We start from the raw sequence: 12,918 nt of genomic DNA, 5'->3' as shown, positions 1-12,918 counted from the left end.
TAACAGCCAAGAACAAAAGCTTTGTGCCTTTTCCAAAGCTCCTGTTACCCAAACCCCTTCCATCTCTAAAGGTTTTCCAGCACAAGCACAACGTCCTCTTCAGACGTTTCACAGTGAGCTGTCAACCAGAAAGTCTCTCATCTACAAGGACAGACATAAAGGATTACACAGCAGGTGATGGGTCTTTGCCTTCAGACATCAACCAACCAACCTCCCACCGGCCCCAGCAGGGCAGAGGCGAAGGATGGGGTTTGGGGACCGGACACGGCTCCTGGGACAGATGCTGTAAATCCAGCTGGTATCCAAAGATGATTTGGGAATAACAAGGGGGCAGTTGATGGCACATGCAGGTGGGGAATGGCTGGGCAGGGGTTAAACCCTGCCCTGTGTTGCTGCCATGCAAAAACCAGGCAAAAGCACCAGAGTTTTGCATTGAGATTCAAATGCCCAGATCAAAGCAGAGCTCCAGGAAGGAAGGGCCAATTTAGGTTGGAACCAGAGAAAACTTTCTCAGCTAACTTCTGGGAAGTGAAACAACCAGGTCTCAGAAAGCTTCCATCAAAAGGGTACCTTGAAGGGAGATGAGTTTCCGCAGGAGCATCCTGCAGGGAATTATTACTGGATCACAGCACACCCCATCACAAACCTGCCCTGCTCTTTTGAACCTGTCACCAAAACGCCCTTTGTTCTTCCAGAATAGGATGAGCTTGAGTCCTGCCACGCACAGCCCGGTGCTGATGTCCCTGCACCACCCAGCACGGTGGCATTCCCATCCCGGCATTCCCGAGAGCCACTGCCCTGACCGAGCCAAACGCCCAAAGCCTTCAGGGACAACTCGTGTCCAAGGCGTGCTCCATGGCCTTTCGGGATGGCAGCTGGCCCTAACTCAGCATTTGATGAAGCAGCCAAAAGACTATTTCCGACTTTTTCTTCCTCGCTGTTGATTCCAAAGCAAACAAACAAATGGAGAGAAAAAAGGAAAAGTTTGAGAGTTCAACGTTGCTAATTTATGGCTCTGCCCTTTCTCCTTCGGGATTCACTGCCCTGACCTTGGTTGAGCCGGGAAGAGGAGGGCTCGCTCTCACCTTGCCTGTGCGACAGGTTGCCAAAGTAGAGAGAAAGTGTCTACTCCCTCACTCCAGTAGCACGCAGTGCTTTTGTGTTTGAGTCTTTGTAGCTCCGAAATGCCTTTAGAACCCCCTTGCCCCTGTCCAACGTGGGGCGTTTAATTACCAGGTAAAAGAAGTTTTGTAGACTCCATTTAATGATTTGATTGCACAGTAACCAAAGGGTGTAAGAGGGCTGTAGCCAGAAGGCACTTCAAAGCGCTGCCTTGATGTTCCTTAGTGGGCATTAATGGTTTCTGAAGGCAGGAGATTGTTTCAAAAACCCCTATATTAAAACCCTCCTCATGATCCCGCCAGCAAACTCCCAAAAATGCATAAACACTGGAATCCTCTGCCAGGGAGGGAAAAAAGAGTTCAAAGGGATCCGAGAGTTTTCATGTAAAGTTTGGAGTTTAAGGCGTGACTGTTGGCTACGGAGCCCCACTGTTTGAACTCTTGTTTATTAAAAACAGTTTCCCAGCGTTTCACAGGGTTCAGAAAGACAACAGCAAAGCGCAGCCTCTTTCACAGCGCCCTGTTTAAAGGCTCCATTGATTTCTACCTTTATGTTTTATCTTTTCTCTCTTTTTTTTGTGTGTGTGATCAAATGCTGAAGTTTAGCACAATATCCAAGAGGAAAGCAGAGCTGGGGCTGCCGAGGAGAGAACAGCTCGGGAATAAGGCTTTGACTTGCTTTTTCAGAAGGCTTTGTAACAGTTCACTCCACACTCCTCAGTGCCCCAGAAGGCTGGGTGACAGCAACAGCAGCATTAGGAAATGACAACTTGGCTGGCCCCAAGCTCCAACTGCCTGTTTGATATCATCACCAAGCCTCCAGCCTTTATCTGAGCCCGAGCACTCAATCCACATCCAGCCAAACAATCGGCCACAGGGGAAAGAAAAGTCTCTTCTTTCATTATTCTCAGGGTGGGAGATAATCCCGCAGCCTGGCCTGTCTGGGCATGCATCTTATTTCTGGTGAGCCCACCACGACTGCACCAAGAGCGGTCTCGTTCTTCCCTGTGCTTACACATCCCTCTTCCCTGTGCCTTCAGCCAGCCTCAGTTGCTCAGAAAACCTCCTGCTTTTTTAAATCAAGGGGTTTTAGCTAGGAATGAAGTGAAAGGGAACCTGCAGCATGTAGCAGCCATTGGGCAAGCTTGGGAAGGAGATGGGCTTTGAAGGGGCAGCACCTGGAGCCACTGAATGGCTCGCAGTGAGATGCAGTGATTCCTGCAGGGAGAGGAGCCCAGGGACATGCAGGAGCACTGGGAAAATCCTGTGCTGTCCTGGGAACAAGGCTCACAGCAGAGTGTTTTTGCAAGTTCTTCAGTCTAACTGGAGAGATCTGAAGATAAGAGAGCTCAGAGCTGCCCGAGCTTTGCCTTAACTACAGAGGCCATCATCCACCCCGCGCAGGTCTACCAGTATTGCCAGAAGACATTATAAAAGGCACATTAGGAGCAGAATGAAAGTAAACACGAACCCAAACAAACAGAAACAGCTGCTGAGCAGGTAGCCTGAGAATAAACTCCTTGTTACAGCTGCTCTCCAGGTTCAATCCTCAGCTCCGAGTGACCAGGGCGCTGCCAGGTGACACCAGCAGAGGTTCTGATGCAGGAGAGAAAGAGCTAATAATAGTGTCATGTCAAAGCCTGACTTTGCCTTGCACAAACACAGCACAGGGAAGGGAAAATGGGATGTGGAAGGGAACATAGGAAACAGTTTTTTTGAGTCTCGGGGCTCAGTCCTGCCCTGGAAATGGGGCTGGGAGCTAATGGGACACCACTCAGAATGTCAGAATGGATTGGGTTGGAAGAGAACTTAAAGCTCATCTGCCCTGCTATGAACAGGGACACCTTCCACTAGACCAGGGTGCTCCAAGCCCCATCCAACTTGGTCTTGAATTCATGCTTGACCACTGATCCTACAGAGAAAGTCTCTGTGCTGGAGCAGGATGGGGTAAGATGAAGAGAGGATTTCTAGTGCTCCCTCAAGAGAAATGGGGGTGTGCAGTGGAGTAAGGCAAATCGAGGTGAAATCAGACCCTGGGCATTGAGATCACTCTCAGGACTTTGCTCCAGAGGAGTCACATTCAAACCTGAGGACAAGAAATGCCATGGTCTTGAATGAGGAGATGCTGGCTATGAGCAACTGCATGTGAAAGCGTCTCGTGTGCTTTATAGTTATGGAGATAAACTCAGATTTTAAATGCTGTGGGGAAAGAAACTGCAGAAAACCCCCAAAAAAGCAGTCTAAAAGGAAGGAGCACCTTGCTTCTGCTCTAAGCAGCTGATGGCAAAGCGCTGCTCCAAAGATTTCCCTGCCTCTCTCCGACCATCCACCCAGCACAATGATAGCAGGGAGCTGAGGTTATTCTCCTGCCATCCCCACTCACAGGAAAAATCTCCTCCTTCCAAACTCCGGGGACTGATGGAAAATATGAACTTAATTTTGGGTTCTGTTTCCCTTAAATCGGCGCAGTTCCAGTAAAATCAGATTAAAATACCTCCAGTTCCTGATGTTTGGGGATATTTAAAGGCAGATCAAAGCACTTCTAACCAGTCCTTTTGGTAGCACGTTTGATGAGAAACACAGGTGCACTAATATATGAAGCTAGCAGCCAGGCTGATTTAAATGCTGCCTTGCAGTCCTGCCTCTGATCCCCTTAACCATCAGCTGGGGGAGGGAGAAGGAATGGATGGATGATGTTTTCATAGAAGACTCTTTTTTTTTGCTGGATGCAATTTGAGCTGCTTCATTTTCTGCATGAAAACTTTGTCTTTTTTTATGCCTTTATTTCTTTTCCTTCTAATAATGACAAATAGAAGGAGACTGTCAGGCAATGGAGACCCATGGAAAGGTGGAGGGGAAAGGGAGTTACTCTTTCAAGTGCAAGGTGTTGGCTTGTGCTTGCATGGAACCAAGCACAAGCTCCACATCTCATGCACAGAGCCCAACCACTGCATCACCATGGGGTTGGATCCTGCTGCATAGGATCAGGGTGGGCTCAGCTCTTCGGCTGTGCTCCTGTATTGGATGGGGAATGCTCTCCAAACCCCACAGAGCTTCATGGGGGGGGGTTATATGGATTTCCCTGGAGGCATTTAGCTGGGAATTTTGAGGTTTGGAGACCAGAACCAAACCCAACTGTACTCAGTGAATATGAATGGGGTTGAGACAACTTTCTGCAGAGTTAACCCAAACCCAAGCAGTGCAGGGCGGGGGATGCAAAGCAGAGCTGTTCCAGGGGCATGGATCCTCCCCTGGTGTTCTGGATACCAGTCAGGGATTCTGAGATGCCACACTTCACCCAAGACTTGGTCCTCTTGGGTTTTCCTTGTCCTGCCTCCAACCAACAGCTGCTCCCTTCAAAACACACCCAAACCAAAGGCAGGTTAAAGGGAACCGTTTGACAGCCCCAGTTAGAAGTTGCTGCTGTTATACTTGAGGGAAATCAGAGTGTTTCCTACAAAGGGTTCAGCTCTGCTTGCTGACAAACGACATGACCCCAGCAATTCGTCCCCACTGGGACAGGATGGGAAGTGCTATAGGATTTTCTCTGCTGGGAGCTTTCAAGTTTTATTGTGTGCAATTAAAATGCAGATGAATAACACAGTAAAATAATAAAATGCTGCTCATAAAAGTGCCCCAGTGAAACAAAACTGTCAAAACACAGAGGGGAAAAAGCCCAAACCAACAAAAGAGCAAACATTGCTTCCTCTCAAAAAATCATGGAAGTTTAAACAAACTCATTGTTATCAGGAGATGGCAAAGGCAGTGGTTTGGTTAAAGCTTCCCCCCGCTCATCTACAGCTCCTCAATAAGGGAACCAGAGCTTGAAGTGATGCCCTGCAGAAGATGGGTCCCCATGCAGGCCCCCAGCCCTACATTGCCCCTAGGACATCCCAACCCCATCCCAAACCCAGCTGCACTCCACTATCCCCACCTTCACACCAAGAAGCACGAAGCCACCATCCTGCCCCGCACCAAGAGCCTGCTTGGGCCAAGTGCTTTTGCTGTGTGCAGTGATGAGCAGTCCCTAAGACAGAGTTGGGAACTTTGTGCATTTTCCATGTGATTCGGCTGCAAAAGGGATAACTGGAACCCTGCTGGCACTGCATGGTTAGGGAATTGCTGCATGTGTGTAAGAGAGATTGTTTTAACCTAGCTACCGTCCAGTTATTTACTAAAAGGCATAGAAAAAGCCAGGCTTAGACTGTCAACTCGAGTGCTGGCAAGTCAGAAGATGGCCCTGATCCCTCCCCCAGCAGATCCAGCCCTGCAGATCTACCCATCACTCCCCCGGAATCCACCCAGACTTCCACAGGAACAGGTTTCACCCTGTTTAAAGCACAGTAAAACCCTAATGATAATAAAAAAGAGCTGTATTCCCTTGTGATAAATTACAGGGCTGAACAGAAAACAAGGCCAATAACAGAGAAGAAAAATAAGCAAGGACGTACAGCCTGGACATGGAGAATCAGATATTAAACTGAATGGCAGCAGTTGCTTTGCAGCGGTTTGAGCACTGCTCCAACAAACCCAGGCAAAGCAAGGCACAGCTTGGACAATGTACCTGCACTTTGCAGTTCAGGTACATGATCCAGCAGTGAAGTAAAGAGCAAGAGAAAGGGCAGAAGGAACCTGCTTCTGCATGGCACAGGAGACACCAAGTGATGGAAGTTGTTCCTTTTTCCTCTGTCCCTCCCAAATACTGCAAAGACATTTAAATCATCTTCAGCAGGTTGTTCTATCCCATAATAGAGTCCACAGGGGCCTTTCCCATTATCAGAGAGGTCTTTCTATGTTGCACTGACCCTGGCTGCATCCCTCAGCAGACAGATGCTGTGGTGGGGCCAGACTTACTCTTACATTCAGCCCTTCCCATCTCCTTCAGAATGTGCTCATCCCATGGACCACTTATAGAGCATCTCACATTGAGCAGCTGGTACCCAAACCCCATTGGGCAGCCTGTCTATGAGCTCCCTTGCTGCTGCACAGGCAGCTCACGTTCAGCACTGCAGAGCTCCTGGCTGACCAAGCTGGGCTCTGGGTTTTGTCCATGACACAGGAATAGATTTGTATTTATTTCCCTCTTCACAGCGTTGAGCAATACCCCAGCATGTGCACATCAGGACTTGTGCAAATGCTGCCTCAAGCCAGCGTTCTGGGATGGGAACCCAGGATGCTGACATGCTTCATCCTGATTTCCTGGCCTTAGCAATGCCTAAGCTGCAGCTTGCTCAGCCCCTCACCCTGTCTCCTGCTGAGAGCCCTCTGCAGATGCTGCTGCACTAAAATGTCCAAAGAGGGGCCACATGAACAGGCTCCAGGGAGGTTTTCCTCCCTGCGCAGCCCAAGAGGGATGAGGTGATGCCCATCCAGGTTACTGCTTTAGTCTAAATCCATCCTTTCACTGCTCTAAAGCGATTGCTTCAGGCAGAGCCTTCTCTGGGGTCCAGGATCTCTTTCTTGCTTTTTATGAGTTTTTTGCCTAATTATGGAATCTCTTTCAATCTAGACCTGCTTTGATCACTGCTGGCCCCAGAGAGAAGTCATCTCATCTGGATCGACTGAGGAAAGAAAAGAGATGATAGGCAGAAGTGACCTGCCCAGATGACTAAGAAAATAAGCAGCAAAGCAAAGATCTGAACGCAAGCTTTAGAGAAACCTTCCTCCTTGTGATCAATCACCACATCCTTCCAGGTAAACCACATTCAAATGGGAGCGAGGGGCGAGCCACCACTTAGCACTTTCTGTGGCTATTCTGCTCACCCTGCTATAGGTGGGATGAGGATGGATCGTTCCTGGTGCAATCTGAGCACCCAGAGGAGATTTGTGAACCAGGACATGTTACTGGTGCAGGAGGAAGCCACCCCAGTTCACCAGTGTGGAGGAGACCCAGCGCTGATTCAGCTGACAGATCACAAAGTGCTTCCTATCAGACCCAGCTAAATGAGATCTCTCCAGAAAAGGGCTATTTTCAGTGCCACTTGGATTATTTGCCCTCGGTTGTCTTCCATAAAGGATACTGTGAAGTTAATGATCCAGCCATGGAATTTTAAATAGCTGCTTCATGACTAACAACATGTGCTCTGGATCAGCTCGAGCCTGTATTTACATATTTCCCATGATAAGTCAACATATGGTTCTTGTTTGTAACATGGACTTGCTCTCTTCATATTGTTACCATTTTTTTTTAACTTCACAATTACAGGGGGAAAAAACCCTTTTCTTATGATTATTGCTAGAAAAAGCACTGTACAAATACGAAGCTATTAGAGGATCTAGAAGCCTGCTAATTGCTCTAATTTGATTCCCACTCCACCCCGAGCTGCTTTGTTACACAGGGGCTGATCCATGAGCGCTGTTGGATGCAGGAGGTCAGCTGCCTCCCCATCACGCCACGGGATGGGGTTTCACAACCCTTCCTGACAGCTTGGCAGTGGCACTCTTTGGGAATCTTGCACTAGCGGGTTGAATTTCTTCCCGTTGGAATTTGCAGCTCTAAGGACATAGATGATTTGTACAATTGTTGTTGTTTCTCTCCCCCCCCCAGTTTTCCCTCCCCACATCAAAGCATCGGTTAATGGCTGGATATAAACATCCCAACTGCTCTCATGGCACGGATGGAATCACAGGAATTGGCTTTTTCCAAACTCCCGGTGTCGTTCTCCCTGGTGCTTTGCTCCCCCCGACTCCTCTCAATGTAAGTCCTGAGGTTTCACCTATTTCCTTTGGGAGATTATTCCACATGGAAACGGGCTCTAACCATGAAGAATTTTTTCCTTCAACCCAGTCACAAAGATTATTTCCTTTATTTAATCTTATTACTCCCACTTCAACCAGGCTAAATAATTCCCATCCTCCCTGGGTATTTACACCCCTCTCATACTTGCAGACAGATACTGCATCCCTCCCTTAGCCATCATTTTGCCAAGCTAAACATATGTAACTCTTTTAATCCTTCCTCATAAATCAGGCCAGCCCTTTCATCATTTTTATTGCTCTTCTCTGAATCCCATCCAATTTGCTGACATTGTTCTGCTCTTTAGGTGCTCGGAGGATGGATATCTGACAACCTGCCCTAGTGGAAGGTGTCCCTGCCCATGGCAGGGGGTTGAAACTGGGTGAGCTTTAAGGCCCCTTCCAACCCAAACCTTTCCATGATTCTATGATATTCCAGGTGGAATTTCACTGGTTACACATTACAAGGTTAATTAACACAACTTTCCTACCTGAACACAGTTCACAGATCTAAGGCTTGATGCTGCAACCTCAACTGATAGGAAGAAGATACCATTCAGGGTCATGAACAAGTGATCCTGGGATGAAGCCCCCATAAACCTCAGGGCTTTGTTCCCCTTCCCCATGCAGACCTTGCTGGAGGGTGCCTCCTTCCCAGTCTCATACACTCAACCCCTTGGGGCAGCTCATGCCTCTTCCCCTCAAAAACTGCTCTATGGGGTAGGAAAGGGCTTGTGCAGAGAGGGGACAAATACCCTCCACCGCAGCACTTCCCAGGGAGGGCTTTGCTCTCTGCTGAGTTATGAACATCCAGCCTATCCAAAGGCAAATGCGGCCAATGCTGCTTTTACTGAGGGTTGGGATGTGCTGAAAGGAGGTGGTGCCTCTGTGTGAAACCCTATGTGGGACCGGGGAAGAGGGAAGAATCAGTTCACAGGCGGTGGCTCTGGCACTATTGTTTTAAAAGGGTCCATGCGTTGCTTGGCACCGAACTTGATTTACAGCTGCATGTGGGGCTCAGGCAGAGGGACATCACCAGGAGCCCCATCCCGCTGCTGCACCCTCAGGATGTGCCACCCTGCCCAGTTCACAGTCCCGTTGCCTTTCACCCCTCAGTAAGGGTCTGCACCCAGCACCCTTCATGCTATGAAGCCCCAGGGCTTTGTGCTGTAAAGCTAACCCCCTTCAGCACAAAGTTAATTCTCTTTGCTTTTCAATGGTGCCACCATTCATAACAAATAGTCTATGATAATAAATACCTCAGCAAGATCAAAAGAACCTTAAACAGCCTTAATAAAGTAAAAAAAAAAAAAAAGAAAGAAAAAAAAACCGAGGGAAGTGCAATTGGGTTCTGTTCTCCACCACTTTTCTTCGCTGCTCTTTGCGGAAGGCAGCGGCTACGTAACTTTTGCATTTCAAAGACCCACATCCCATTGTAGGGAGAGGCGGGCTGAGCGCTTTGTGCTGTCCGCAGTTTTGTCCAGCGGTTGTCCCACTAACCAGCCTCCTGGCAAGGGAAAGGGATTTCTCCCTTCGCCTGCTGACAGCCTTTCTGCTTTGAAAGCGAGAGCTGACTGCTTCTTAATTAGTGCTGCCATGAGCTGGTCACCGAGGGCCGGGACTCTCGCGCAGGAGCTGGGCTATTCACTCCCGGTGTGTCCTGGGGATGCGAATCCAGCCCAGCCTCAGCTGCTACTGCCGGGAGCTCCCGGGGATTCTCCTAATGGCCCCGTTTCAACCATGAAACACGGCTCAGAAGCCTTGCAAATAAACGCAGTGCACTTTAGAGAGAGCGCCGAGATTGATACGGTATAAAAGAGAGGCTCCTTTCAGACCCCAGGTATCCCGAGGTGCTTTACAAACTAATGTTAGGGGCCTGCCAGCACGGATTTTGCCATTGTGATTCTGCTTGCAAAGCCCAAATACTGCTCAACCACACACACAAAAAAAGCATTAAGCTCTGAAGAATACAGATCACCCATTTGCAGAGGAACAAGGGAAGTTATCGCCATCACTAGTGTTTGTGTTTGTTACAAAAGCACCTAAGAAATGGGTCCCTGGCCACACTACCCTGAGCAAACAAAGGGACTCTGATATGACAGCAGCATCCAGCCCTGTGCTCCATCACCGTCCTCTTTCACCCATAGAATACAATAAAAGCAATCCCACCGTAAGTGGATGCACTTAATGCTTCATAAAATTCCTACTTGTTTTTTTCCTCAAACAACATTTTACCTGCAAAGTATTAGCAGCAAATCAAGATGGGGACTTTTTGACCAGACAAGGTTGCAACCAACATCTCTCCATCTCCCATAGTGCAGATTCCCATCTGATTGCTGGGCTTACAAGCATGCATATTTTTCCTTTGTGTGTTGATTTGAATCCACACAAAATACAGGATAAATGTCCTTTGAAGAAAGTGGGAAAGCAGAATGGCAACAAGCCTACGTAGGTATTGAGTTACTTTCTGTAATTCATATTTTCTCTAATGAGAAGCTTGCAAGAAAGATATTCCTCTGCTCGCTCTTCAAGTCAGACAGGTACAACAAGAAGTAACCAGACAGGTATATGTACTCTAGAGGTGGCTTTGAACCAGCTCCCAGGATACGAGCACTCCTGAACTTTAAAGGTATTTAGATCCAAATCTGGATCTGTGCTTTGTGGTTGACCATTTATCCCACTCCCCCACCGCGTTATGTATATAAGTATTTATTTTCCTCAACAATGACCCAGATCAAACAGGAGATATGAACTTCTGGCATCTCAGTTTCCAGGCTTACATCTGTGAAAAGGAGAGGGCTCGCACAGATGTGCCTAGCGTGTGACTTGCAGCATTTGCCTGACAATGTCACTCAATTTTGCATACAAGCCCAGCTCAGAACAGTTAGAAAACAGATAAAACACAGGGATGCAGCAGGATCACACGTAGCTTTGTGTGATCCCTGGGCCAGAGCACTTTGCCACATCCCTTTTTCTTGTTAGGATCAGCACAGTAACTTCTAGTGCCGAGACCACCTCCAACATGAGACTGGAAACGGGGCAAAGATCCTGAACAGATACAGGATTCCCAGCTTGGTACCTTCCTAGGAAAATCTGAAGTTCCATGAATTTATCCAGAGGTTTTCAGTCCAGAAGGAGAGTAATAAAGATACAGAGCTCAGGCCCAAGCAGCTCCCCGAATGCAGCCCAATGAAATGCAGATCTTGGATGAGAATGCTGCTTTTAACCTTTTAGCATCATTTCAAGTTCATCGCTCCCCAGAGTGATGCAGGTTACTCCAGGAAGGTTCTGCCTGTGCAGCTCCACCTGCCTGCCCCAGCCACACCATGGCCTTCTGCTCCTTGGCTGAATAAGCTTGCAAATATCCCGCCCTGTACATTGCTATGAATTAAAACAATCAGTTCCCATGCACTCAGCTTTGAAGCTTTCCCTTTGTGAGCACTGGGGGCATTAAGAGTCATGTGTTGCAGGGGCTGCAGGAAAGGAGCTGGGATTCAGAGGGGTAAGGACAGCCAAGGAGGAAAGGTGTCATCTGGAAACCTGATAATCAGCTTAGAAGAAAGCATCCCACAGGATTCTGTGGCACCACTTGTGATGTTTTCACAGTGGGTTTGTATTACAAGAGTGGACAATGGGATCACTAAAAATCCTTTAGGTCTTTTATCTCCACAATCACATTTTCAATGGGCTTTAAAAATACACGACCTTTCATTAATATTCTCTTTCAATGGGAGAAGCACCCATGAAACCACCAGCTAAATGTGGGCCTTGAACTAAATTCAGGCCTTGAGCTAAATTCAGCGGCTCTCACAACCTCGGCTGTGCTAACAGGGAGAAAGACATACTTGGAAGAGGAACTTTGCCTTCTTTTGAAGTCAGAATGGATTTGCAAGGGTCTTATATGATGAGGGGACAGTTTTAAGTAGAGGGGATATATGTGTATAATTTTAACCATGTAAATAGTCCTTTGCAGCCTGGGAATCTTCAGACTTTTTCAAGGCTTTAAGAAGTTGGCCCCGCATACTTGTTAAAATCAGTTTAACCACTTGCCAAGAGGTTTAAAGAAAGACGACACCTATTTTGCATGAATAGTAATATTACTCTGATGAATTTAGTTATACTAATGGCAGAGCATAAAGAATATGCTCCTGCCTATGATGGATTTTTTTTAAGGCAAATAATAAGGTTCTGGAGGGTGTAACCTAAACCAGACATTTCATAAAAGATCCATCCTCGAACAGAAATGGCATGAAAGCATGAAATGAGAACTAGACGACAATCAGAACTCCTCTTCAAGTGCTTTGTAGTAATTATTTTAAAAAGGCCCCACAAAAGCCTCTATTCAATTGCAGAATAGCAAAGTGAGGGCTCTATGGTTCAAGGCCAAATAATTTCTGCAATGGAAAAAACAGCTTCAGTTCTTCAGTTCTGATGGAAGGTATTTTAAATGGGCAAGAGGCTTCAATTATTGCTTTCTTTTCCCCAGCTTCTGTGGGACATGAATTGCCCACAGATAAACCCCCCTGCTCTGCAAAGTGATGACCAACATCCTTTGCAGCTCGAGTGCTCCCAATTCCACAGGGACACTGAGTATCACAGCCTTCAGATAAGGGTCGGGGGCTTGTGGCACCACACGTGGGGCTCAAGATCCCTTTTTGCCAGGTCCCAGCTGGTCCAGTCATGCTGGTGGATGAAGCCTGCTCCTGAGCGACTTGAAGTAGACCAGGTTGGGAAGGTTGGACTCTTTCTTTTCTCTCCTGCCCTCCTTGTGTCCTTCTTGTACCCCAAAACCAGCTCTTTCCTCTTTGAAAAATACACTGGAAGGTGAAAAGAGAGCCATGGAGCCAGGGAAATGCTGCACTTCCAGCCCTTATCCTCCTCATTGCTGCAGGGAGGAGACCATGAAAGCAGCATCTCCCAGCTCTGTCATGGAGAGACCAGCGCAGAGCCAAGCACAGACACGATACTGGTGTCTAGCCATCTAACAGCTGTGATCAGATGCACGTTTAGTGCCAACATGACTGGTGCCATCTTTAGATACCACCTTAACTTACTACTATGA

Source organism: Pezoporus occidentalis, unplaced genomic scaffold (genome assembly GCF_034315485.1).
Source record: "Pezoporus occidentalis ecotype Australia unplaced genomic scaffold, CSIRO_AGI_Poc_V1 ctg160, whole genome shotgun sequence".
In the NCBI taxonomy this organism is placed as follows: Eukaryota; Metazoa; Chordata; class Aves; order Psittaciformes; family Psittacidae; genus Pezoporus; species Pezoporus occidentalis.
The sequence above is the reverse complement of the archived record's forward strand: the minus strand, read 5'-3'. Positions refer to the sequence as shown.